The sequence below is a fragment of the Aquarana catesbeiana genome, linkage group LG05 (assembly GCF_042186555.1).
Source record: "Aquarana catesbeiana isolate 2022-GZ linkage group LG05, ASM4218655v1, whole genome shotgun sequence".
In the NCBI taxonomy this organism is placed as follows: Eukaryota; Metazoa; Chordata; class Amphibia; order Anura; family Ranidae; genus Aquarana; species Aquarana catesbeiana.
In genome coordinates this window covers 566337479-566365096 of record NC_133328.1, presented here as the reverse complement: position 1 = coordinate 566365096, position 27618 = coordinate 566337479, and positions in this window count along the sequence as shown.

The window sequence follows — 27618 nt, the reverse complement described above, 5'->3', positions numbered from 1 at the left end:
TGTTTTCTAGCTGGTCTAAAACCCCTTTTGATGTAAAGAGACGGTTTTGATTGCTATGGACAATCTCCAGTTTCCAGACAGAAAGAACGATTTTTATAATATAAAACTGCATGCAGGACATTGGAGAAACCACCAGGGACAAAAGGGATGTGAAATCATTTCATACAGTAATGTAATCTGTAAGATTACAGTATACTGTATGTGTTGTGTGTGTTTCACTTTTTGAATTTGGCGTCGTTCTCCGTCCCCGTGCGTCGCAACGCTCGCAGGGAACGGAGCTCGGCTCCGTGATGAATCGAGTGGAGGATGAGCCGCTCACACTGCGGGGAGACATCGCAGGATCCTGGGGACAAGGTAAGTAAGCTCTTCCTGGATCCTGCGATGCGATCCTGAGTCTGGCTCGGGGTTACCGCTTTTGGTTCTGAAACTGACTCGGGAATACCGCCAGGGAGGTTAAAGTCAAAACTAATTGATGAATAATGTCATAATTATGTGAAGTACAAAATTTCTTATGGCTATAAGTATATGTGCAAGATAGTATTATAAGGAGAGAATATGTCTGCTATATGCTCATAGGCATGCGCAGGGGGTGTGCTAGGTGTGTGCCGATTCCCCCTGCTGCCCGGGCTTCCCCCCATGTTGCCCCTCCCCCCCGCCCTGCAGTGCTGCTGGCTTTCCTCCTCTCTTCTCCCCCAGCTTCTGCAGGTGATGTTTCAGGATGGAGAGCAGGGGAAGGAGCTAGGAAATATGTAATTTACCATCCCCTTCTTTTTCCTAATGAACACACTTGCTCACTGTGTTCATTCACAAACACAGTTTACTATGCTTTAGTTTATGAATGAACAGAAAGCCGCTCAGCGCAGAGCATGTCCCATTCATTCACTGACCTGTGCAGCTGAGGCTGCAGAAAAAGTCATGTGTGTTTGGGCTTTGGGGTGCACACACCTATGCATTGGCTAGGAGAGTGTTTCTAAACTCCGGTCCTCAAGGCACCCCAACAGGTCATGTTTTCAGGCTTACCATTATTTTGCACAGGTGATTTGATCAGTTTTACTGCCTTAGTAATTACCACAGCCATTTCAACTGAGGGAAATCCTGAAAACATGACCTGTTGGTGCACCTTGAGGACTGTAGTTGAGAAACACTGGGCTAGTATGATCCAATAAAAAAAAATCCATAGTTGCTATATGTAAGAAGGTTTGTGGGCAGCCTCAATTTGGCAAAATAATAAAGGAGGTGCATAACGTCATGTACAATATGACTCAGGATCAAACATGGTGACAACACTAGTTAAAACTCTTCTCCTATAGCCTTTCCTTTAGGGATTGACTTGCTCTTTGGTACTCTGAAGCCACTAGAATTTAAAATACAACTAAAGGCCCCAGTATGACAGTCTATACAAGTACCAAATCTATTTACAATGTAATGCCTGGAGTTTTCATGTTCTCCCTGTGAATGTGTGGGTTTCCTCCTGGTACCCTGGTTTTCTCCCATACTCCAAAGACATGATCGTAGGTTAAGTAGCTCCTGTCTAAATTGGTCCTAGTATGTGTATGTATGAATGTGAGTTAGGGACCTTAGATTGTAAGCTCCTTGAGGGTGGGGACTGACGTGAATGTACAATATACTGCATATATGTGTAAAGCGATGCATAAATCAATAGCGCTATATAAGTACCTGTAATGAATAAATAAATAAATAAATAAATAAAGCACAAGCCTCCAAAGTAAACAAAGAACTTCCTTTACCTTCCCTGACTACACCAAACTTCCTATATTTGTGTCTCACACGCTCCCCCTCCCAGACCCTACAGCTCACAGTGGGAGGTTTTAAGCAACAGAGGCAGTGTTGTCAAGTGTTGTCAATCCAGAAAGCAGTGGGGTGGCTTAGGTATGACCAGGTGCTGATTGATAAGCTACAGGCTTGTGAAGGAGCAGTAATCCTGATAGCCACATTCCCTGCAACATCTTCTCCTCTCACTGTAGTGAAAGCAGACACAGCCTACAAGAGAGTGGCTACTCTGCTCTATATTCAGGAGCAATGCAGCATTGTTGCCACATCATAACAGAAAGTTGCATTAGATGGACTGGCAGAATTAATGGGTATTTGTGGGACTTTACAAGGGTAGAAAACTGTACATGCAGATACACTTATAATTAGGTTCTGCAGCAATTAGTTTTTTATTTCCATGGGAGTCCAAAGTTCTTATATAACACGAACATCAAGATTCAGTCAAACAGGATTAGATGAAGTCAGGGACAAAATTAGAAACATGTTCATGGTCAGATGCAGTTTGTTAGGGAAACTGAAAGGGCTTGCTTACACATGCGTTAACTCTCTGAAGGGTGGATCACTCTTCCGAGGTAGTTTGAAAGGCATTATGTTGCCTCCTCACTGCCCGTTTCAACCCTTTAAAACCCAAACCACCGCACCAAAACTGTGCACACTGCATGCATTTACAGAGCAGTTGTGGCACGTCCCCATTCAGTTGAGGTATTGTTCACCGAATGTGACAGTGGGATAATTTTTTCCATACTGTAATACAAAGCATCATGGCCATGGCATGTGTACACCCCCATCCCCTGCCTTTGCAGCTTAAGGGGGAATGGTTGGGGGCGGTAAGACGGGTCTCAACTGCATGTTTTAATTGTAAATGAGGCCAAATTCAGTACCATATAACGAGACACAAATCATAGCTGGGACACATCAGAGGTTAATGCAACAGTAATAATCTGACTTCTGGCAAAATGTAACTGCACAAGAACAACTGAGGAGTCCAGAACACTTCCAAAGAGACACACTACTGAACACCGCTCCATTGCTGAGATGGTTGAATGGTGAATGGTTCCTTGCAGGCTTCTGAGAAACTGAGGCTTTTGGGAGTTTTGTTCTTCCCCACAGCTAATGCTGTGTACACACGGGCGGACTTCTCGTCCGCCTGAACCCCGAAGGACTTTTCCGACGGAGTTCTGACGAAATGGACTTGCCTACACACGATCCCACCAAAGTCCGATTGTTTCGAACGTGATGACGTACGACCGGACTAGATTAAGGAAGTTGATAGCCAGTAGCCAATAGCTGCCCTAGCGTCGTTTTCAGTCAGTCGGACTAGCATACAGACTAACGTTTTTTTCGATAGGACTCGAGTTCGTCGGAAAGGTTTGGAACATGTTCTATTTCTAAAGTCCGTCAGCTTTTTCCACAGAAAAGGTCCGATGAAGGTCCGATGAAGCCCACACACGATCGAATTGTCCAAAGGATTTGTTCCGTCGGACCTTTGATGCTGAAAAGTCCGGTCGTTGTTGCATAACTGGTTCATCTTGCTAATCTGCATGTTACTACTGTCTCTTGCAGTGATGTGGAGAACTACGGGGGACGTAGGAGATCGATATTCTCAGAAATATCTGTTTTCCTGTGGACTGAGGGGTACACTTTCTCATAAATAGAGTGGTTCAGTTGCTTGGGCAGCAGGAGAGCCTGAAAAAATGAAAACTAATGCAGCCACTATATCTAAGGACCTGCAATATATAAAATTTTTGTTTTTTGGTGTTTAGATACACTTTAAAAGACACTGTCACCTTGCCTATTTAGTGTAAAGTGACTGTGCCTGTAAAGCCCATCCTGACCATTTTATACTCACTTCTCCAGCATTCCCCCACATCTCCACCTTCTGTGGCCTTCACTGCAAAATACTCTTTTATATTATGGCAACTGCAACGGAGGAAGGAGCGACAATGGAGTGCCATAGAGGTGAGAATAAAGTGGTCAGGGACCATAACTGAACAAGGTGACAGTGGAATCTATAAACTAAAGTTGTTTCTTTGAAATACATCATCCATTTCCTGTTCATGCCAGAAATGTGTGTATTGCTGACTGGTACCCCACATGTCCACTATATTATCAAAAGTATTGGGACACCTTCCTTTACACGCACATGAACTTTAATGGCATCTCAGTCTTAGTCCGTAAGGTTCAATATTGAGTTGGCCCACCCTTTGTAGCTATAAAAGTTTCAACTCTTCTGGGAAGGCTGTCCACAAAGTTTAGGAGTGTGTTTATGGGAATGTTTGACCATTCTTCCAGAAGCGCATTTGTGAGGTCAGGCACTGATGTGGATGAGAAGCCCTGGCTCGCGGTCTCTGCTCTAATTCCTCCCAAAATTGTTCTATCAGGTTGAGGTCAGGACTCTGTGCAGGCCATTCAAGTTCCTCCATCCCAAACTCGCTCATCCATGTCTTTATGGACCTTGCTTTATGCACTGGTGCACACTCATGTTGGAACAACCCCAAACTGTTCCCACAAAGTTGGGAGCATGAAATTGTCCAAAATATCATGGTATGCTGACGCCTCAAGAGTTCCCTTCACTGGAACTAAGGGGCCAAGCCCAACCCCTGTAAACAACCCCACACCATAATCCCCCCTCCACCAAGTGATTTGGACCAGTACACAAAGCAAGGTCTTGACCTCAACCTGATAGACCACCTTTGGGATGAATTAGAGCGGGGACTGCAAACCAGGCCTTCTCGTCCACATCAGTGGCTGACCTCACAAATGCACTTCTGAAAGAATGGTCAAACATTCCCATAGACACTCTTCTAAACCATGTGGACAGCCTTCCCAGAAGAGTTGAAGCTGTTATAGCTGCAAAGGGTGGGCCAACTCAATATTGAACCCTACAGACTAAGACTGGGATGCCATTAAAGTTCATGTGCGTGTAAAGGCAGGTGTCACAATACTTTGGGTAATATAGTGCATGGTATTGTGATACAAAATCAAATTCCCAGGAAAACTGTCATCTTTTTTGGAGTGCAGTACAAATAAACCCATAATAACTGGTTGTGCTGAAACTAGTGAAAAAGAGTTCTGAACAAAGCACTAAACCAGTGTTAGATACTGTATAAAAGGCCTAGTAACAGCCACGATAATGGGATACATAATGCAATCCTTAATCAGGGGTTAAGTAATTAAGTTGCCGTCATAAAAAGTGCATGAGTGACTTACAGCACCTTGAGTAAATGAATGACTTAGCTGAGCCTAGCTGACAGTGTTGAAAATTTATTGGAGTTAATGGAAAAATAGTAAATCAATGACTATAAAGTTTAATGGCCCTGTAGAACCCCTAACGTGTTAGGACTGAATTATCATGTTAATTTAATTTTAACTGTGGACTGTAAGGTATTAGGGTCAATTAACCATCCACCTTTCAAATCTGTTTTATTGAAAATCTTAAAGCTGAACTCCAGGCAAACAGCACAATACACAGATAAAATATAGGTGTAGGAGCTGTTTTACCTGTCATAGGATTTGTATTTTTGTCCTTCTAGTCCTGAGATTTAGGCTGGCCATACATGGATCGAAATTTGTCCCGTTCAGCAGGAACCAGCAGAATTCTCATGCAAGTATGGCTGTTTCTGTTTAAGAGAAGTCAATCAATTGATCAACTTCTCTCAAACCGGCTTGTTGGAAAAAGTTTCTTCAATCAGTGCATGCAGCCAATCGGCTACAGCGCTGATCAGTGTATTTTGGCAGGGAGAAAGTCCAGCTATCTGAATACAATAAAAAATAAAAGACAATCAGCGCAAACTGTACCTATTAATATATGCAAGCTGAACACTAAAGGATAACACCAGCCTCAATAATAATCATAAAACAAAGAAAGTGCAGCGCAAAATAGAAACTCATAAATAAATAATAAAAGTCCATATGTTCAAGACTAATAAATATATATTCAGAAGTCCATACGATCAAAACTGTAATAAAAATACTTGTGGGTGCACGCGGGTCAATCACTTTTCAACAGATGTAGTAAGTAAATTATGAGGATGCGCTTACCAGACCAGGTGGACCCCTTAATTACAGGGGGTCAAAAGGAGCATAAATGAACCAATGGCACACTGCTCAGCTAGATGTCATCTGCTGGAGACAATCATCCAATGCCCGGGAAGATACGTCATTCACAGGGAGATCCGTGTCTTTAATAACAGGATGATCGGCAGTATTCCCCCAAAAAAAGGAAGTAAAGAATCTAAGAGCGATCCATTTGAGGAATGCTTCCAAAATGTATTCAAAATAAAATGCACAAAGTAAAACCCCTGTACTCAGAGATCCTGTTGTGCTCATCCCTTAAGGGAAAACAGCTTGTGAGATCTGACTGATTTATTCAGGGGTCCATTTCCTGAGCTGCTAGAATTATCGTTGGTGGGGGTTGTCACTGAGTCACCTTATCTATCAATTTATAATCACTTCTTTGGACACTTGTTGGTGCTTGCTGACCATCTTATGCGAAGACTTTATGTGAAGAGCATGGACTTTACATTATCATTTATTTAGAATTGTTTTGAAATGTTTTGCGCTGCACTGCTATGTTATAACATATAGCATATAAATAAATGATTTATCTTGGTTATTTAAACTGTCCGCGCTGTATGTAGCTTCTGACAGGCTGTGCAAGGAGCCCCGTATCTCCAGAACCATAGGTGGCAGGAGCCCCAAATTTTGACCAGTGGTGGGGTAGGACTCCATCTACCTACCCCCCAAATTTGGGGTCTCCGAGCTACGACCCTCAAACCCTAGATTTTTTTTTCATGTTTATGGTAGGTAAGCAGGACTGCAGGTCCTGGATCCATAGTATGTAACCAGCAGGAGCTACCAGAGTGCCTGATGGTTACTTGACAGCTGTCATCTCACAATCTCACAGGGAGAGGAAGGGATGCATACCTCCCAACTTTTTAAGATGAGAATGAGGGACACCTATCAGCAAAAGTATGCAGGCATAGGACACACCCCTGGCCATGCCCCCTTAAAGGAGAATTGTACAAAAAAACAAGATTGGTTAAACCCACACGTGCTTTTTTTAACCACTAGTATTCCTTTATATTGGCTTTTGAAATTTACAAATTCAGCAATTTAGAAATCAGATGAAAGGTTTAGTGCTGGAAAACATTTTTTGATAGATAAAAAGTGCATTTTATATACAACTATACAGATCAGACCAAAATGAGGGACAAATGAGGAGGAATGAGGGACAGAGGGACATTGCCTCAAATCAGGGACAGTCCCTCGAAATCAGGGACAGTTGGGAGCTATGGGGATGTCTCATCCGATCCTCTCCCCCTGCCTTTCCCCTGGTGCCCAATCTGCTCCTCAACTGCAACAAAGATTCATGTAGTTCTTGTGATGTGGGGGAGATTGGGCACGAGGGAAGTTGCAGGGGGAGAGGAACGGATGAGACATCCCTTCCTCTCCTTGTAAGATAATAGCTGTCAAGTAACCAGCTGGGTTACATAACAGTTAATCCCATGCCTGCTGGGGAAGATTCCCAGTGGGAGCAGAACTCCACAGCTGCCGGGCATCTATAGTATGCATCTATAGTATGCATCTATAGTTTCCATTGGCTGTTGGGTGCTGCTGATGCCATTGCCGGTAAGGGAACCTGGCCGTGAAGCCTTATGGCTTTACTGCCAGGTCCCTACTGCGCATGCACGAAGCCCAGCTGTGCTCTTCTACTGGCCTGACAGTAGGGGAAGGAGGAGGGAGCCTGACTTTTGACGTACCTTGCCACGGGGAGGTCCAATGTAAGTGGGGGCAGGGTACCTGTCAAAAACAGGTACCTGCCCCCCCCCCCGAAAGGTGCCAAATGTGGCACCAGAGGGGGGGGAGGAGACTTTTGGGTGGAACTCCGCTTTAAGAACAAAGTCTATTTCTGACACTAGTTGTTTACAAGTTAAAATCAGTATTTTTTGCTAACATTTTATATATATATATATATATATATATATATATATATATATATATATATATATATATATATATATATATATATATATATATATATATATATAAAATATTTTTAGCAGAGACCCTATAGAATAAAATGGAGATCGTTGCAATACTTTATGTCATACCGTATTAGCGCAGCGGTCTTACAAATGCAATTTTTTGGGGAAAATATACACTTTTTTGAATTAAAATATAAGAAAACAGTAAAGCTAGCTCAATTTTTTTGTATAATGTGAAAGATGATGTTACGCTGAGTAAATTGATACAGTTACATGTTATGCTTCAAAATTGCGCACACTCTTGGAATGGCGACAAACTATGGTACTTAAAAATCTCCATAGGTGATGATTTATAAATTTCTACAGGTTACCAGTTTAGAGTAACAGAGGAGATCTAGTGCTAGAATTATTGTTCTCGCTCTAACGATCGCTGTGATACCTCACATGTGTGGTTTGAACACCCTTTACATATGTGGTCGCCACTTGCATATGCGTTCATTTCTGCACGCGAGCTCGGAGGGACGGGGCCCTTTAAAAAAAGTCTTATTTATTTTACTTTTTATTTTTTATTTTTATACTGTCTCTTTAAAAAAAAATGTATCACTTTTATTCCTATTACAAGGAATGTAAACATCCCTTGTAATAGAAATAAGCAGGACAGGGCCTCTTTATTGTGAGATCTGGGGTCAAAAGGACCCCAGATCTCACATTTACACTTAAATGCAATAAAAAAAAAGTCTTTTTTTTTCACAAAAAAAATGGGCCCCTTTAAAGCCGGAGGGCAATAGTGACATTTGACGTCACTCTGGTCCTCCAAGGGCATGGAGTGGAGTCAAGTGGGGGCCATCTTGCCCTCACTCGACTTCCTACCCATCAGTCCTGGGGATTGGAGGGGGGGGACACTGTGGTGAATCCGCCGCTGGGACCACTTTTATGTTAAAGCGGATCGCCCACTGTGTAAAAAATACCGGGGTTATGCAAGCTAGCTTCTGCCATAACACTGGTATTTAACGTCAAAGTAGCGCCGTAGATCCACGGTAGGCGGTCCGGAAGTGGTTAAACTAATCCGAAATAATGAAATTAAAATTTCAGACGAAATTCGAATAGTTTTCTAATCAAATTCGAATTTCAGAAGAGAATCAAATAGGATAAATTTGAATTGAAATAGAATAGAAAAGAATAGATTCGAATAGGATAGAACAGAATAGAATAGAATAAAACAATAGAATAGAATAAAATAGAAAGAATATAACCATCTTCCAGAATTCAAATTTCGAATAGCATAAATTTGAATTTAAATAGAATAGAATAGAAAAAAAAACAATAAAATAGAATGGAAAGAATATAACAACAACATAACCATCTTCTGAAATTTGAATAAATTCAAATTAGAATATAATAGAAAATAGTAGAATAATAATAATAATAATAATAATAATAATAAAAAAACAATAGAAAAGAATAGAATAGAATAGAATAGAATGGAATAGAAAGAATATAACCATCTTCCAATTTTGAATAGAGCCTAACTGCCAGCCCGCTCCATGGGGACTGCTAATAACAAAAAAAAAAAAAAAAATTTACTGCATGGTCTGCACCCCCGTCAATGTGTGGCACCAGGAGCGGACCGCCCCCCCGCCCCTCCCCTGGTACGCCACTGCATTTGAGCGCTTAACTTTAGCATGGTCTGCCATATGAATTGTCTCACACATTATTATGTTCACTCTCATGGTTCATTCATGCACACACCATTACATATTCATCTCATTTATTTCCCTGTCTCAGAGTTTCCAAGTCCATCTAGCTTTGAACAACATTGGTTCATATGTGTATATATATATATATATATATATATATATATATATATATATATATATATATATATATATATATATATATATATATATATATATATATATATTTTCCATTACATTGTATACGTCATGGTTACTCTGTTGGTATAGTACCAACTGATATACATATATTCTTATCTTAGCTGACATATACAATGGACTTGGATACATGCTATGCGGGACACACACTTTATCACACTGTTTTATGTCATATTTTGTCAGGGGGGAAACCCGTGATGATTAAAGTATCGGCGATGAAAAGTCGCTAGTATGTGCTGAACTTTGAAAACTGTATTTCGTATCGTTCACTTCTTGCCGGAAGAAATGTTTCAATGTTGGCGGAGTTGCCAAAGTCTCACCACCTTAAGAATCGTGTAAGTAAGTTGTTACCACTGAAACATGACAGAGAACCGGGGGTTTGAGGCCCAATTGTTACTTGTTTCAAATCCATTCATTGAACTAAAGTTAATGATGCTAGTTTCACAAAGAGACATTAAACGTTTGTCTCTGTGGTGAATGCTAAGAGAGAAACCTCAATTGTGCCCGATCTCGGGTACTATTGGCAATTGTCATGGAGTTGCTAAAGCCATCTCTCTTAGGGATTGTGATTGTGCACTTGTGGAGTTAAATGATGCTCTGCTAAAGTTACTCCAGTTTTCCTTTGTGTCAAGTTCTTGCAAATGGGAAATACCTTTCAGTGCTGAATACCTGGGGCTATGGCCGCAAAATTAATCAGGACAGCGTAATCCTCCGTAGGCCGGACAAGAAAGATGCCAAATATTATGTCGTCACTGTAAATGCCAAAGGAGAAGATGTAACACTGCCAGATCCCAGATATTATTGGTGAAGTCTCATCAAAGTGATACCATTACCTTGTGGATTACAAATATTGGTTGCGTGATGTCAAGGACGCTATGCTGACAGTTACCTTGCACACCCATTTAAAGCGTTGTTAATGGGGAATATCCCAGAAAGCTGTGTTGCCAGGACTGTTCTAGACTGAATGCTGCCGGCATGTAAGCGGGAGTAGGGTGTAGCAGCTTCACAGAGGGAATTACACGTACTGACTTTATAAACCAGGCAACGTTTATTACCGGGGAGACGGTAGTAGGAAGAGTATTTACAGCAGTAATGCAAGTAGTTTCACTCCAAGCATGGAGGCATAGATACACAGCACAGTCACTTCTGATATAAGCGGTAGTTGTATTCGTCAGCACTATAGGCACTTCCCACTGACTGACACAGTATAAACTTAAGCACACAATGCGTATCTGTAGAGTCTGATATTCACACACGTCACCCGGTAACAGTGGTATTCCTTCAGCAGATGCATATAGGCGTCTGATACACTTGTCCCTTCCTCACAGCGAGGCCACCGGTTTTATTATCCGCAATGGGGAGTCTTTCATCCGACCAGGATTGCTGATACAGGACTCTGAGCTATCCCTCACAGGCTGGAACACTCTCCCTACCTCCTCCTAACTCTCCATCACAAGCGGGGGTCCCTGTCCCTGTCTATACACACACGTGTTCTCAACTGAACATGGCTGGGCTTTCTTATATGAAGTATCCATTCAAAAGTGGCCGACCAAATCTCCCGAGATTTGCTTGTCCTATCAGGGCACCAGGCTTCTCCAAAATGGTGCTGGAGACAATTATAGAGGCCAAACAGCTCCGAACATATGTACACATAAACATATCAAATAGGCTGGAAAGTGAGAAAATACACTTGCTAACCCACTACCTCTTACAGCCAACTAGGCTGCCCTGCACTACAGCTGCCTACAGGCAGTTACAGGAAATGATCATCTGAGCCACGTTGGCTAGAATTAAAGTTGTTGGGGTGTTCCACCCAGAAGAGCATCCTATGAACTTCAGCAAATTGTTGGTTACAAATGACGAAGAAAGTTTTTTTGTCTTTGGCTGCCATGTGGGCAGACTGAAGATATTTCTGCAAGGGGACCTGTGTCCCAAAGTGTGGTCCCTTGCATCTTGGCCTGACTGCCTTTTGCTTGAGATGCAGTCATGCCCTTTGTGCCCGGAGTTGCCTTTGAAGAAGAAAAGGAACTGCTGGGAATGTAGTCCATTGGAGTAAAGTCAATGTGCTGTAACGTGTCATGGACACTGAGTGTGTAGATAGTTAGAATAGACTGTGATAAAGAAATGATTGCCTATTTTCTTCAAATAATGGACTCATGTGCATCTATCAGGACTGTTACTAATTTAACCACTACTGAAGTTCTACCCTCATTAAGAAAGGGGGTGGGATTCTCAGCGAGAATGGGGCCTGCTTTCATTCTATAAATAATGTAGCCATGTATAGGGTGTTTTACACTTTCATGCTGTCCTCAGCTGAGGATCAAGCCGAATCACTATGTACATATTGCACTATGTTCTTATAGGATAGGATGCCTTTGAATTGTTTTGATTTCTCTCGTTCAAGTGTTGCTGTATCGGTGCTTCTTCCTTTGCCAAGGAGAGACAGGGATCTAGCTGGATCACAACACTTACCTCTTTATACATCCGCTAATTCTGAATATATTAGAAAGATAGTTAAGGAAGCAATACTATTGCTTTACTTGCCTTAAAGTGTACATAACCATTTTGATATTTGAATGTCATACGTGACTAACTATTTTAATATTTTGATATTAATGTTATTCATGTGGTATGCTACACATATGCTATTCTACTGTTATACTGTTAACCCTTTCCCCGTTTCCCTACCTATCCCAGTTTTTGCCAGGAAATTTGCTCTCAGGCTTGGGAGCTCAATATATTTTTCTGCAAACTCTGAGACCTAGTTTCTTGGGAAGGGGTAGGATGTAGCGCCCTGGGGTTTAGTCAGGGAGCTCCTTACAAATTTTCTTGCCAGGAGTAGTTACCCTGGTCAATTGCTAGAGATCCATTGATTTCTCCCTAAGTTTGGCCTTGTTGCATTTTTCTCTTCTACCGCTAGGTGGCGGATACTTGGTGGTACTAGATACAAAAAGGTCAATCCAAGGTCAGGTTATGGGTAACTGGGGTATCTCAGCCAATGGACAGGGGTTTTCTTGAATCCCTTGGCCTGCTGGGAAAACCTATATATTCGGGTGAGGTCAGGTGATCTAGGTTCTGTGCCACCTGGACGGCTGTGGACATGTGTCATATGCCCCGTGCTGCTAGGCCAGAGATCGGGCCTATCTCAGGGGCATTTGGCTGCCAGGCTATGTGAGGGCCTATCCAGAAGTAAGAGGGCAGCGCAGGGTTGGGATTGCGGCTTGCAGTCCAACCATAAGTGACAGTTCTGCCGGCCGGAGAACCTGTCATGGTTGAAGGTAGAAGGAAAGTTGTCGCCACTAAGGGACCAACCACCTTTACCAGAGACCACAGTGAGTAACTGAAGCAAGTACCGGAGCAGCATTCTCACTGAATGGGCACGGTGGAGAATTGGGAAACTTCAGGCTGTGATCAAGTCAGGGACCCAGTCAGTGGAGGTGATGCTTGCAGAGCAGCCTTGTAAGTCAAGCAGGGGTGAAGCTTGAGAAGTATCTGGAGTGCCAAGCTAGGGACCCAGCAGGGAAGCAAGGGTGATGATTGAGGGAGATACCACTGCAAAGCTTTGAGGAGAATCGTTCTTGCCAAACCAATCTATTAACCTTCTATGAGGAGGTGAGTTTCCATCTAGATAAAGGAAGGCCCGTAGGCATGGGGTATCTGGATTTTGTAAAAGCATTTGACACAGTTCCCAAAAAATGTTTACTGTACAAAATAAGGTCCATTGGCATGGACTATAGGGTGAGTACATGGATTGAAAACTGGCTACAAGGGTGAGTTCAGAGGGTGGTGATAAATGGGGAATACTCAGAATGGTCTGGGGTGGGTAGTGGGGTTCCCCAGGGTTCTGTGCTGGGACCAATCCTATTTATTTTGTTCATAAACGACCTGGAGGATGGGGTAAACAGTTCAATCTCTGTATTTGTGGATGATACTAAGCTAAGCAGGGCAATAACTTCTCTGCAGGATGTGGAAACCTTGCAAAAAGATCTGAACAAATTAATGGGGTGGGCAACTACATGGCAAATGAGGTTTAATGTAGAAAATTTTAAAATAATGCATTTGGGTGGCAAAAATATGAATGCAATCTATACACTGGGGGGAGAACCTCTGGGGGAATCCAGGATAGAAAAGGATCTGGGGGTCCTAATAGATGATAGGCTCAGCAATGGCATGCATTGCTAAGCTGCTGCTAACAAAGCAAACAGAATATTGACATGCATTAAAAAGGGGATTAACTCCAGAGATAAAACGATAATTCTCCCGCTCTACAAGACTCTGGTCCCGCCGCACCTAGAGTATGCTGTCCAATTCTGGGCATCAGTCCTCAGAAAGGATGTACTGTAGAAGGGCAAAGAAGGGCAACAAAGCTAATAAAGGGTCTGGAGGATATTAGTTATGAGGAAAGCTTGCGAGCACTGAACTTATTCTCTCTGGAGAAGAGACACTCGAAAAGAGATATGATTTAAATTTACAAATACCGTACTGGTGACCCCACAATAGGGATAAAACTTTTTCGCGGAAGGGAGTTTAATAAGACATGTGGCTACTCATTAAAATTAGAAGAAAAAAGGTTTAACCTTAAACTACATAGAGGGTTCTTTACTATAAGAGCGGCAAGGATGTGGAATTCCCTTCCACAGGCGGTGGTCTCAGCGGGGAGCATCGATAGTTAAAAAAAAAACTATTCGATAAGCACCTGAATGACCACAACATACAGGGATATACAATGTAATACTGACATATAATCACACACATAGGTTGGACTTGAGTGAGAGACCAGGAGCTCAAGGGGCTGAAGAACTGCAAGTAGAAGTTGTAATGAAGCAAAGAGGACTGTAACGATTAGTGTTAGGAACTGTTGAGGACTGTTGCCATAGGAGACAGCAATCCTGCACGTGCAAATGTGGTGCCTTGCTGGGGGCCTTTCCCTGTACGGCTGTCCTCCTATTGAAGTCTTGGAGTCTGCCTATTGAAATTGCAACTGCTTAAGGGTGTCCTGGTCCTAACCCTCTTTTCCCCTCAAAATATAAAAAGGACTGTTAAGATAAATAAAACCTCTTTTACATCCAAGAAGTGTCTGGCACCCAATAACTTTATCCACCTTGCACCCACTATGCCTCACAACTCACCACATACAGAAGGATGTCAGCTATCTTTGGCCTCGAAGGTTCTCATTAGACTGGAGGAGGCTAGAGACTTTGCTACATATAATGTACAGTATATGTGGTTGGCTATGTTCTTCTGGGCTGTATGTAACCAATAAAGTTTTTTCTTGGATAAAAGAAAAATACCTGAAGGCAACAGTGGCAGTGTGATGTGGTTATGATAAGGGCAGGATCTGTGCTCAGACTGAGCCACTGATTGTTATTGAAAAACTTTATATGCAATGTACAGTGCTACACAAAATTAAATATATAAAAAAACGAATAAATCATACCATAAAAAAAATCTTTACAAATAAAATGAAGTGCATTAAATCAATACATTTATAAATGTATCAGAGAGGAAGATGCTGTCTAAAGTATGTTCAATCTTGGGCAACTTCTCCCGCCCTCTGCACAATATGCTGGTTGGTCTGAGGAGTAACTTTAGTGATAGATTGTTACAAGCATGATCCACTGCATAGCGCCACAGGAAATTATTTTTGCCTGTGACCATTAAACTGTACAATTCCTCTCTGTGGTGTGCTGCAAGCAGAAGCATTATTTTGGATTCATGATCCAGATTTTTATGTCATATTTATTCATATTATGTCAATACTAGGTTAATTTATGTGTAATAATTTTAGTGTAATATTCGAAGAGTAACTCCACTTTTGTTGAGAAAAAAACATTCCCCTCTGGGCGTTCATTTTAACAAACTTAATTATCAATCAGATGCTGCACCTGCGGGGCTCTAATGAGGAATATTGCAGGGTCTGCAGCCCTTTAGACGGGATTTCCTACTGGGAGTTTCTCACCAAATAATGACATTTTTGTTGAAGGGGATGCCAGAAATCTGACTTATATCTTAGTGCAGACTTTTGGGAAAATCAGTAAGCCAATCACACAAGCAGGAACTTATGTTTCTGAGGGGGCATTCTGTATACATTCTGTGTACAGAACACCTCCAGGTAGCCATATTGCATTGCATTTACAGAAAATTACACTGCTGCAGATTGCAAAGGAAAGGTAGTTTTTAATAACATTCAATTACATTATGACTCGTGTCGCAGTTTTATGTGCTATATTATTATTATTTTTTATTTGCTATTTTTTTTCCCCCACGAAAGTGGAGTTACCCTTTAATTGCTTTATTGGGTAGTTTATATTTTGTTACTGTGACTTAATAATGATAAAGCTTCTACTTTTGCAACCAAAATAACGGAATAACGCCAACATTATATTTGTTACATGTCCCCATTCACGTAGCATACCTTAAACAAAATGTTTAGAAATTGCTGGTTACCTTTTTATAGATACCTTACAATTAAGTTCCAAGAGGAAGTAAAATGCGTTACTGTTGCTAGTGCCAGAAGGTAAGTTTGTGTGCTTAATTTCTTAATAAATGGTAACATTGGCTTTTAACGGTGACCGGCTCCCCTTCTTTACCTTTGCTTCTAAAGACATTATTGTACATATGGAGCAGCTCATGATGAGAGGGAGCCTACACCACATTCCGGAAGATTAGAGGGAAAATTTGGAGCCTGTAGTGGAATTTGTTTCTATCAAACACTGGTACTTTTTTTCTAGATGCTTTATTCTGGACTCTCCAGCATGGAAAAATTCCTAGGTAGTTCTCTTTGTTTATGAGGGGGGTAGGCAGTTGTGTTTTCCATAATTAACCCTATGTATTCTGTGCAGACAGATTTTCATTATCAGTTGTAACTAGAGTAACAAATTGCGGGAGATTTATTAAAACCAGTGCACACATAATCTAGTGTAGCTGTGCATGGTAACCAATCAGCTTCTACATTTTATTGTCAATGGCCAAGCTGAAGTTAGAAGCTGATTGGTTATTATACACAGCTGTGCAAGATTCTGTGTGCATCAGTTTTAGTAAATCTCCCCCTATCTGTCCTAACAAAGGGTTAAAGGTGTAAAGGCTGGGCTTATTGCATTGCATGGTAACGAGAACAGACCTGGGACAGGCTCACTTTAACATTGTTGAAAAACCCTGCAACACCTCCTCCTGGGAAACATCAAAAAGGTTAGAAATATTTGAAAAAAAAATAGTCTGTGTGAATGGGAACATAAAACAAGCATATAGTGGGGTTTTCTTAAAATTGACTGCAAAAGTGGAAATATGCTTTCAGGTATACAATCCAGAAGCTGTAGCCTGTCTCTCATAATACCTAGCTGACTTTGCTAGTCCCCATCTAGCAAACCTGCATAGTCACATAAACCACACAGGCACCGTCAACCCCCCTCTTCCCTACATTTAACCACACAGACACCATCACTTGGAGCAGATCACTTCTACTTTCATTTGAGAGCTGTCAGTTGAGGTGTGTTGGATATTTCCTAAGGCTTCCCTTTAGAATGCTCAGGGCTACTGTTAGAAATCATGGGGCCCCGTACAGCCTAAGTGACAGCACCCCCCACTCATCCTAAAACAGATCCCCCTGTGGAGGTAGAGAAGAGGAGGGAAGCTGGCAGCACTACAGGGGAGGGGGGCACAAATATTAGAACAAAGGATCAGTTTCCTCAATAAGGCAGTACAGCCTGCCCTCCTGCTTTGCAGGTGCCTGAGTCCCCCTGTTGAACTGATGGGACCTGGGCCCAGTACAGGAGGGCCAACTGTACTGCCTTATCAGCGGCCCTGAGGATGCTCTCTCTGGGGGTGCACCTAGGGTTGCCACCTGTCCAGGATTCACCCAGACAGTTCGGGTTTTGAATCATGTGTTCGGGTTTCAGTCCACCTGAAACCCGGACACAATATTCAGACAGGAATGTGGCTCAGAACAGGGCCCCATAGGAGGCTGAGAGGGCACTATGCATGCCACATTTCTATTCTCTTTGGAGTGCCCAAAGGTGTCCCAAGTCTGTTACAATCAGGGGCGGATCCAGGGGGGGGCAACAGGGCAATTGCCCCCTCCGAGATTGTGGGTGAGTGGGTGGGCAGGGCACTCATCGCTGTGGGTGAGAGTCGAGAGCCGGCGGGCGGCTCCACAGCTGAGAGCATGGGCGGCTCCGACTCTGTTGGTGAACAGCTGTGTGCGGCTCAGTGACAGTTTGTGAGCGGCTGCTGGCTAATCAGGGAGCCGGCGGGCGGGGGAGCAGAGAGATAACATCATCTCTCACCGCCCAGCGCCGCCCTGCATCCCTGCAGTTCCGCCCTCACTGTAGAATGTACAGGCAGCCGCGGCAGCAGGGAGATTACATCATCTCTCTGCTGCCCCTGGGGTGGGATGCAGCGCTGACATATCCGCTCAGGATGAGCCCTGTGTTCGTTCTGCTCCCATCGCTCTCCCAGCGGCAGCAGCCAGCCCATTCCTCCCTGCCCAGCACTGATGACAGGGGGGTCACCAGTTAAATAAGCCTGACTCTGACTGGGACACAGCAGACAATTATAGCAGGCAAGTGACAATCCCCAACCTGTGGCATGGGACGTGGCAAGTGACAATCTGCAACGTGTGGCATGGGACGTGGCAAGTGACAATCCGCAACGTGTGGCATGGGACGTGGCAAGTGACAATCTGCAACGTGTGGCATGGGACGTGGCAAGTGACAATCTGCAACGTATGGCATGGGACGTGGCAAGTGACAATCTGCAATGTGTGGCATGGGATGCGGCAAGTGACAATCCGCAACGTGTGGCATGGGACGTGGCCAGTGACAATATGCAACGTGTGGCATGGGACATGGCAAGTGACAATCCGCAACGTGTGGCATGGGACGTGGCAAGTAACAATCCGCAATGTGTGGCATGGGACGTGGCAAGTGACAATCCGCAACGTGTGGCATGGGACGTGGCAAGTAACAATCCACATCTAGTGACAGGTGACATGGCAAGTGACAATCCGCAACGTGTGGCAGGTGACAGTGGCAAGTGACACGCTCGGGGCTCCCACTGATTCTATGGTGAGTTGAACCATTTTATTTTTTAACCATGTAATAATGCGCTTCAATCATCCTGACACCATAACAACCATGGTGCTGTGATGATTGAAGCGCTAACACCAGCCATTTCCCAGTTAAATTTACCCCCAAAAAAACGTATTTTCTGGCAGTGCCCCTCCCGAGACTAGGCTCTGGATCCGCCCCTGGTTACAATCCTATATTTTTGCAGTGCGCCGCTGGGTTTGGCTTGAAGAAAAAGTGGCAATCCTAGTTGCACCATACAGTTCAAATGATTAAGAGCCCCTTTACACAATTAGAACTTTCTGATGGTACATGATAGACATGTGCGATTAGTTTTGTACGAATCGGAAATTCATACAAATTTCCGGAAATTCGTACATTCATGAGGATCCGAAATACGAATTTTAATGCATATGAATTATGTACAAAATATGAAATTTCGTTTAGGAACTTTGGATAAATTTATCATAATGAACTTTCATTATTGTTACGAAAAGTTAACGAACCTAAGTGTTAAAAACCCCAGGAAGTCAGCACAGCACAGGGATGGTGGGAGTCCCTCAAAATGATACATTTATCATAACGAACTTTCGTTATTGTTACGAAAAGTTTTCAAACCCAACGAAAATTCGTATTTTGTACGAATTCGAATTGAATTTCGGACACGAATTATGAATTAATTTTAATACGAAACGGAACGAAACAAAATAAATTTATTGTCGGTGCACATGTATAGTACATGACTGTATCTCCCACCTTGCCCGGTAATACTATGCTCAACTACTCCTTCTAAAATTTAATTAGCAAATGAGTGTCTAACATTAATATAAAAAACAATAAATACTTGGACTATGCATCATGTAAATAAAGCAGTGCAAAAACTAACAACTGTATGTAGAGAGCAGTAACCAATTAGATTCCATCTTCCATCAGTGAGTGCAGTCCAAACTTCAAAAGATGATTTATGATTGGTTGTTGGGTGTTACTCTACTTTGCGCATTACTCTTACCTATAAATTAACACCATATATATTATAAGAATACACTGATTCAGCTGTTTAATCACCAACTGAAAGGTGCACATCTGGTAACACGAAATCAGTCATTCCAGCCAGCTTATTAAACCAAGCATGTCTCCTAGGATGTGTATTGCTTTTACACTGATATCTCTTCAACGGAGAGTTAAAATCACCAGCAACACCTGCCTCACATTTTAAAACTATTTGGAGGACTTTAAATTCTATCAGAAGAGGTCTGATTGCAGTTACCTATCCGCGCTACCGCAATCATTCACAAAGCCAATTAGCTTTGGCCTTGAGTCTTTCTTCACAGCTGCGAGCCGAGTGACTGAACAGGAATCCATTTTGAGATGGAACACAGCACCTGAGTCCTGCAACCAGCTAATAAAAGTTTTTTTTTTTTTTTTTCCAAGGGCAAATGCATCACAGTACCATTTTGATCACTTCACATTTCCTTTTCTCCGCGAAAACAAGAGATCCGTATGCTGAAAAAGCCATTTAGTCAAAACTAAAGAGTAAAATGCATTTTGCTTCCATAATGTTCCCGGCTCCTCCAGTAGGTATTATGCTGTATAATGTGCTGCATGTACCCATTTTGTCATTGCTTTGGGTCATCCTTGCTCACAATTGGTTATTTATTCAGGGGCCTTTGAAATTATTGAGTTGACACATCTGTCAGACGGCAAAAACAGAAATGCTAAAAGGTCACTTGGAGGGAAACCAGCTGCTCCAGACAAACCTTTCTGCCTTCAAATAGCACAATCATTACAGCCGAACAGATGGTGCCTATGCTTTCATTTCTGTTTTTTCTCCTTCACTTCAGGTATTCGCGTACAGTACCTCATTGCCAGGTCAACATAGGCCTTCTTGTAATTATCCACACAATAGGTATCTTGCTGCTTAAGAATAACAGCTCCATTTTCTCTAAATCGAGAACCTGTTTCCCCATAGATATGAGACAGAGAAAGCATGCCAAAAAACTTTCCTAATAATAGATTCGTTTTGACAGTAGTAAGTAGGTTTTTATTACTCCTAGTTTGCCCATTATGCTCTACAACATACAGTCACTGCTGATTTTACAAGTTGCTTGTGTCCTAGGAGAGTGTTGGTACACATGGTGGAGGGGAAGCCATGCTATGGAGTCCAGGTCACCTTCCATTGCTCATCAGCCATGAATTACATAAAAAAACAACCCCCTGGCTTTGTTTATATCAGTTTAACGCCAGCTGGCAAACAATTAATAAAAGGGTAATTGGAACATCGCCGCCCTCTTTGTTCAGCTAGATACCAGCCTAGATAATAGTCTACCCAGTCATGATCTCCTACTACAGTATATCTATTATTGGAACATAATATATTTACTGGCACTCAGTTGCACTTGGATTTTTAGTCAGAACTCTAAAGCCTCGTACACACGATCGGATTTTCCGCCGGGAATTGTGTGACCGAAAATCCGACTGTGTGTACACTCCATCAGACAATTGTTGTCAGACATTCTTCTGACAAATGTTGGATGGCAGGATTATAAATTTTCCACGGACTACGGTCTGTTGTCGGATTTTTCCTATCGTGTGTACACAAGTCCGTCACACAAAAGTCCACAGTACAAACACGCATGCTCGGAATCAATGCTCACCCAACACGACATTAGGAGAAGGTGTCCAAAGGGTGGCGCTCAAGAGATGAAATTCCACGTAGTACGTCACTATGTTTGTGTTTGTTGGCCGACAATTGTGTACCGTTTGAATGCTAGACAAGTTCACGGCACACGCCCTTCGGACAAAAGGCTGACACTTTGTTTGCGGAAAATCTGATTTTGTGTAAGAGGCTTCAGGCAGGGCATAGATTATGCAATTTTATTTCCTCCCATGGGCGTAAGGAAAGAAGGCAGGGCATAGATTATGCAATTTTCTTTCCTCCTATGGGCGTAAGGAAAGAAAATTGCTTGATTCCCCCATCAACACAGACAGTGTTGATGGGGGAATCCCTCCCACAGTGCTATTGTATTTTGTCAGTGGGGAGCTTTCTTTGCCAACAGAACACAATGATGTCAGCTATAATTGATGGCACTAATTGTTTGGGAAAACCCGACAGGCTGATTGTACACATGTCAATCTGTAGATTGACATGTAAAAAAACAGGCTGCTCATATAGGGCGGATCAGCAGGGACTGGATGAATTTCGATCCATGTGTGTTCAGGTTAACCAAAGATAAAAAAAAATAACTTTGATAAACTAAAATAGCAAAAGTATTTGCAGCAATACTCACCTTCAATCTGGAGCTGTTTAATTCAATACTTCTTTTCCACCACCAGATGTCTTCTAGATTGAATGGTGAAAGTGTCATTCAACCCACTTCCTCTGTGCTCAGGCTGTCAGGGACCTGCTATCTGGGGTGGCATCAACCCACAGCCTGTGTTCATAGCACTGCATGGTGACTACAAATCATTATGAGTGGCTTCAGTGTAGCAAAAAGTTACAATATGCTAGATATGTTCAGGCTTCATGTTCACTATGTGGGTGTACATTTGTGCTCTCATTTTCTCATAACATTTTCTCAAAATGGTGCTGTTTGCTCTTAATAACAGCACATTACACCTAATGTATGTGAAAAATATGGACTCTGAATATCACTAAAATTGCTTGCTAATTGTGGGCTGCAAAAGTATTCTCTAAAAATACCCTTTTTTAAAATATCTGCATAAATGTGTTACCATCTAAGAATATATGCATATTTATAAGTACTCATGAAGGTGTGAGTTAAGCTTTGTACACATGATCGGATTTTCCGCAGACAAAACCTCAGACTTTTGTCCGAAGGCGTGTGCCTGGATTTTGTCTTGCATACAAACGGCAAGGAATTGTTGGCCAACAAACACGAACATAGTGACGTACTATGTGGTTTTTCGGCTCTTTAGCGCCACCCTTTGGGCTCCTTCTGCTAATTTCGTGTTAGTAGAAGGTTGGTGAGTGTTGATTCACGCTTTTAATTTCGTGCTTTTCAGTTTGTTTCTGAACGGTCGTTCGTTAACCAGACATGTTGCGTAATCAGAGGAGATAACGTGTTATTTATTATTGCCCTTGGAGTTATTGCTTTGACCCAAGTCCAGTCCAGGAACAGGAGGAGGACGAGTTCTTGGACCAAAAATTGGTTGCTTTATTAATCGTGACCAATTATGTCATATGCTGCGGGAGCTCCAGGAGACTAATCCAGATGATTTTTGGAATTATCTTCGGATGACGGACCCCTGCTTTCACCAACTCTTGGAATTGTCGATTAAGAAGCAGGACACATGCATGAGGCTTTTATTTTATTTTTTGGTTGAATAATAATGATTAGATTTGGTATATTTTCTATATTTTTGGATGCATAGAATGCACTTTTTGGTTAAGTTCTGTTGGCAGATAGCATGTCTAATTTTATTTGTTTTCTTTTTTTAATGCACAATAAAGAAATTGTGGAGAATAATACTTCAAATGACAGTTTGGGAGTAGGCAGTTACATTTTATAAAATACAATGTAAAATTGACAAGGGACCCCAACATAGTTGTATCTTTGATCCTAAAAACTACGGGATAATGGTGATGTGGTAACTTGCCCCAAAAAAAAAGCATAATAATATTTTTCTTGATATCACAAGAAAAAAAGCCTTTGAAAATTTGTTTGCAATAACTCCATCAGTATCACCAGCAAATCAGCTTCATTATTATCCCATTAAAGAAGAAGAAGAGAATTGTACGCTGCATTTCGAGATTTCATAATTTGCCATGTCACGAATGTTAATTCTCCATTACGAACGCTAGTTTACAAGACCGGCCACTTCTGGCTCGTCCTTGCTTCCGAGCATGCGTGTTTGTACTTTGGACTTCCGACAAATCCGACAACAGACATTTGTCCGCTGAAAATTTTAAAACCTGCCATCCAACATTTGTCCACAGAAAATCCGACAACAATTGTCTGATGGAGTGTACAAATGGTCGGATTTTCCACCAACAGCCTGTCATCACACAATTCCCGTCGGAAAATCTGATTGTGTGTACGAGGCTTAACTGTATTACTGGCACATAGCATGCCCCCCCGTGTTAGGATCTTTGAAGGGGATGTGTAATATAGAGAGGTTTGAGCAAGCTGCCAAAATAATAATGGGGATAGGCACAGGGCATTGAAATGTGTATGCCTGTAGGGTTCAGTGATGTACACCTGGTCCTTGGTTTATCATGTTGGATGTAAGGATTTCTTTATTTTCTCCATGAAACATATTTCTTGTCTTTTGCCATTTTCCATAATTGCATTGGGTAACAATTTTTTTTTTTATATTAAAATGGAAGTAAATAATAAAAATAAAAACTGCTCGAAAAAGGAAAATTTATTGTCAAATACTTACCGTAATTTTCCTTTCCTGATGGACTCCATGGCGGCCTACGTGTGGGTTAACCCCGCCTCCTCTCCAATGCTATAGGACCCCATTCCCATAAATGAGAGCTCACCGCTAGGTACCGTGTTCTATAACTAGCCGACTCTTTGACCGATGGGTGGGGACTCCGTCTGCCATGGAGTCCATCAGGAAAGGAAAATTACGGTAAGTATTTGACAATAAATTCTCCTTTTTCCTGACAGACTCCATGGCAGCCTACGTGTGGGAAATAACTAGCCAACCACACGGGTGGGTATGCTGAACAAAACATAATTTAATTTGTCCTATCAACTGATAGGATTTTCAAACCAAAGTTTACAGAAGACAGTGAAGCCAGCTCTATGCAGTAATGAGACATGAATGTATTAATAGAGGCCCAAGAGGCCGCTTTGCAAATGGTGTCTGGAGCCACTTGTCGGGCCGCCGCCCAAGAAGCTGCCATTCCTCTGGTGGAGTGTGCTGTCACCGCCTCTGGAGGAGCCCAGCCCTTAGCCCTATATGCTTGCTGGATGGTCTGGACGATCCAAGCTGTAATTATCTTGGTTGAAGCCCTCTTCCCTTTATTGCTGCCTGAGTGCAGTATGAATAGGTGGCTAGAACATCTAAAGGGAGAAGTAATTTGCAGGTATTCCCTTAGAATTTTGCCTACATCCAGAGGACGAGTTTCAGTGGACCCCGGGGTCTTGAATGTAAGCAAGATGACTTCTTGGTTCTCGTGGAGTCACTTTCGGGTTCGAGCCCAGTATAGGGATAAGGACTACCCGATTCAGAAAGAAAAACGTCAGAAAGGGATCTTCATGACCTAGTGACCCAACCTCAGAGACCCTTTTAGCCGAGGTAATGGCTACTAAAAAAAAAAAGCTACCTTTGTTGAGAAATCTTTAATGGAAAGCGGGGAGGGTCCCGTGATACTTAGTCCAGGCAGTGAGTCGAGAACAAGGGGAAGGTCCCACTTGGGAAATCTTGGTCTCCTTTGGGGCTTGAGTCTTGGCGCCCCATGAAAGAACTTGCCAAATTAAGGGACGAAGCTCCAATGAAGTCCGAGAGAAGGCTGACAAGGCTGAGACTTGGACTCTAAGTGAGCTGATGAATAGAGATAAAAACTAGGCCAGATTGAAGGAAACTGAGAATATCCTGGATTTTACAAATTTGGTCCAGACTCTCCTATACACTTTATTTGTACTTATCTTTCTTGAGCTCATGAGGGTAGAAACCACTCTTGCAGCGCACCCGAGATATTCCAGCCTCTCCCAGACCATCAGTCCCAGTAGTGCCGGACAAGTTTTCTTTTTTTTTTTTTTTTTTTTTTTTGGTGTAGGACTGTCCCTTGAGAAAGAAGGACCGGCCCGAGGGGGAGAGGCACTGGATCCTGGAAGCTGAGCTGGAATAGAAGGGGAAACCAAGGCCTGTTCAGCCAATAAGGGGCTATCATCACCGCTTCGACTGCTTCCGCTTGAAGCCTCCGTAAGAATATGAGGACAATCGGAAGTGAGGGAAAGGCGTATGCCCTCCTGAACCTCCATTGATCCGTCAGGGCATCTGTTCCGAACACTTGACTACAACGGCCCCGAGTAAAACTTTTTTTTTTTTTGAAATTGCAGGGGGGAAGCGAATAGATCTACTTCGGGACTGAATCCCAGTGACTGAATCCACTTGAATGTCTGCACATGAAGGGACCACTCGTTGTTGTCTAACTGGGTGCACGAAAGGAAGTCCGCTCTGGAGTGTTCTGGACTCCGGGGACGAATACCGCCGAGATGCCGGCCAGATTCTTCTGGACCCACGACATGATGGGTTCGACTTCTCGAAGAAGTGTGGAACTCCGAGTACCCCCTTGCCTTTTCACCTAGGAGCCTGCTGTGGTGTTATCCATCCCTAATAACACTGACTCTCCTTTCAGGAGATGAGAGAAGGATTGGAGGGCACACCAGGCCGCCCGAAGTTCCAGGACATTCGAACCTGGGTTGGGGAGATGTGTCCCACTTGCCCTGAGCAAGGTTCCACCCACAGAGGGCCCCCCCAGCCGGAACCACTGGCATCGGTTGTGACTATGACCCAGGAGATGGGGCAATGGAGTGGCGATTTAGAAGGTTCTTGCACTGAAGCCACCAAAGGAGACTGCTCCTCATCGTTGCCAGTATGTGGATAGGTTGACACTTGTCCCTGACTTCCATTGCTGGAGGATCCCTGACTGAAAAGGGCGTAACTGCTACAAGGCCCACTTGACCATGTGGGTTGCAGAGACCATTGTGCCAATAATTTTTAGGCATTGTAATGCTTTCAGACATGGTGAGTGAGTATAAGGCCTGAGAGATTGTCTCTTGAATAACTGGAATTTTTTTTTTTTTTACCGGGAGAGAGATGGTGTTCTCCATTGTATCGAACTGAGCCCCCCAGGTATATCCGGTGTTGGCCTGGATATAAGTGGCTCTTCCTATGTTTAGGAGCCACCTGAAGTTGAACAAGGTGGAGATCCCCTGTTCCCTGTAGACCAGTAGTTGATATTTGTCTTGAGACAGCACCAAGAGGTCGTCGAGGTAATGATTAAGGCGTACTCCTTTCAGCCTGATGAGGGTCAATATGGCCAAAAGAACTTTGAAAAAGACTCGAGGAGAAGTCGTTAGCCCAAAGGGAAGGCAGATGAATTGCAGATGTTCTTGCCTGACTTGAAACCGGAAGTATTTCAGAAACTCCTTTGCCACCGGGACATGTATGTAAGCGTCTTTTAAGTCCATTGAAATTAGCCAGTCGCCTAGCTGTATGGCTTGTTGAATGTGTCTCCATTCTGAATTTCCCATGTCTTATAAATTCGTTTAGGTAAGTCAGAACGATGACTGGACGCCATGCATCGTTTTCTCTTTTGAACTAAAAGAAAAAAGGGGGAGTATACCTCCTGGAACCATTCGTCCCTTGGGACACATACCACTGCTCCTTGGGCTTTTAGCAAATCCACATAGGACAGTAAGGCCTGCTTCTGTTCTTCCGCATGAGGAAGTAGAGTGGAGACAAACCTGGGGGAAGGAATACTGGTGAAGGACCAAGTGTGGCCTGACGAAACCGTGTTGACACCCCTAGTAGTCCGAAATCGAGGCCACCCAGACATGCCAGACGAGGAGCAGACGGGCCCCCACCCGACCTGCCTGGCGGGAGTGATCTCAAAGAGGTTTGGCCAGATCACGTCCGCTGGACGTTTTAACCCTTAGTGAGCTTTCAGGATGATGGCTGCCCTCTGCCCCAATTCTTTCTGAAGTCTCGACCAGGTCTGTCAGAGAGAGCTTCTCTCGAGCGTTCCGGGCTGCGTCTTCTGTACTGGGGTTTCTTCCATTAAAAACAGGCACCTGTCCTGGAGAAGGAAGCCCATGGCACGGGTTATGGCATCGTCCAACTTGTAAAGTGTTTTGTAGTGGCAGAATTATTTTCTGTTTAGCCGGAGGGGTGGAGGGGTCTTCCCAC